This window comes from Gracilinanus agilis, chromosome 2 (genome assembly GCF_016433145.1).
Source record: "Gracilinanus agilis isolate LMUSP501 chromosome 2, AgileGrace, whole genome shotgun sequence".
Lineage (NCBI taxonomy): Eukaryota > Metazoa > Chordata > Mammalia > Didelphimorphia > Didelphidae > Gracilinanus > Gracilinanus agilis.
Genome location: NC_058131.1, coordinates 323,505,337 through 323,507,432, shown reverse-complemented (window position 1 = coordinate 323,507,432; position 2,096 = coordinate 323,505,337).

The window sequence follows — 2,096 nt, the reverse complement described above, 5'->3', positions numbered from 1 at the left end:
CAACTTTCAAAAAAAACATTTGAGGCATGTTTAAAAAAATCCCTGTCTAAATATATTGTTTGCTGCCAATCCACCCCTAGAATTTTTTTTAATGTCAGCTTCATAGCTCATAAAATGGTTTTTGCACACATATATTTATACAAACTGATCCTGTACTTGTAGATGTCTCAATATGACTAATCTTCTGCAACAGCAGTGGAAAGTACAAGAATCACATGATACAAGTTCTAGAAAGGAACTCTGAGATCATCTAGTACCACATCCTCATTTTTCAGATGAGGAAAGAGCCCCAGAACAGTGACAAAACTCAGTCATGCAGCTATAAAGTAGCCAAACTGGGAGTCTACTCCAAATCTTCTGACCCCAAGTTTGGCCTCCTAAATGTTTTCCTTCTTTCTAATAATAATAACCAACATTTATATAGTGCTTTAAGGTTTATAAATTACTTGCAAGTCACTTTTGATCCTTACATCAGCTTTCTGAAAGTGTTACATGTGCTGGCATATGCATATTAAAATTATTATTACACTTTGACATCCATGATCTCATCTGAAAGAACATGACCCTAGGAGAAAGGCAAGAAAGCTATTATTATCCCCAGACTACAAATGAGAAACAGATTTAGAGAAACTAAATGGTCACACAGTTTGTGAGTGGTGGAATCTCAGCATCAAATACAGTTCTTCTAAAACAAAGCCCAATCTCTTTTAGCTTTTTCATGTCTATAGAAGAAAATGCCTTTATTAGAAAAACATCTAAAACCCTGGAATTAAAGGGATTCACTTTTCTTCACTCCCAATTTCTAATCAGATCCCAAATTTTATTAAGGCAAGTTAGGAGGAGAAATGAGTTTAAGGGAAAAGATGCTTCATTTTGATCATATAGTTTGAGATCCCTATAACATATCCTGATAGAACTGTCCTGAAGGCAGTTAGTAATGTGAGTAATATCAGGATGTACAGATTTGGGTAGGATATATAGAAATGGGATTAGCATAGAGATGGTCACATACTGGGAGCTGATGGTAAACCTACAGGAATTGAGATTACCAAAAGCTTAGGGAAGAGAGGGCTCAGATTATAGGTCTAGAGTATATCTATGTATATAATTTATCATTCTGCAAAGAACAAAAATAATCAGTCTCACTGAAAGTGTCATGAAAAATCAGAGAGAAGGGAGTATAAATTCTGCTTATCCTTCTAGAATACCAAATAAGGCAGCAAAAACAGAATGGTAAATTTGAGGCATTCAGAGAGATGTGGAAAGGGTAGTATGGACTAATGTAAAGTGAAAAAAAAAAAAAAAAGCAGAACTAGGGCAGGTTGGTGGCTCAGTGAATAGCCAGAAGGTCCTGGGTTCAAATCCAACCTCTTCCTACCTGTCTGACCCTGAGCAAGTTACTTAACCCAATTGCCTAGCTGCTCTTTTGACTTAGAACCGATTCTAAGGTTAAGGATTCACAAAAAGGAAAAAAAGCCAAAGAATAATACATATAAAGGTCAACAATTTAAATGAAAAGATCACTAAAAGGAAGTTTAAATCTTAAATAATTTTTAAAAAGAGAAAGTCCTAGAGATAAAGAAATATATTTCCTTCCCCACTTCAGGGTAGTGGGGGAAACTACTAGAAGAAGATTATAGACACTCTCACATGATGGCTATTGGATGTTTTTGCTTAATTATATTTCTTTATCACAACAGAAGATTCAGCTTGGAAGGAAGGGGGTAGAAAACAGCTATATTTTAAGCCAAGGGCCATCCATAAGTTTTTGTTTTTTAAATGAAAAGAAAATAATGGTGGTGGGGGAGGGGGGAACCGAGAAGTTTTTTTTTGAAATGGCAAGTGCTTGACTCAGAGCCTTAAGCTATGGGTTCGAATCCTGCACCTCTTGGATGAATGTCTCTCCTCTAGGCTGCAGTTTTCCCCTCTGTGTTGATGTAAGAGGCATCTCTGAGATCCCACTAAGATCGGGGCTCTGCTTCTGAATCCTCCGAGTTTCGGCGCCCTGAGGGGAAGGTCCCACGATGGGTATAAGCTGTACTAGAACACAGAAACTGGGGGCTCCTGCCAGCCTCGTGGCGTCACGGTTCCTCGTT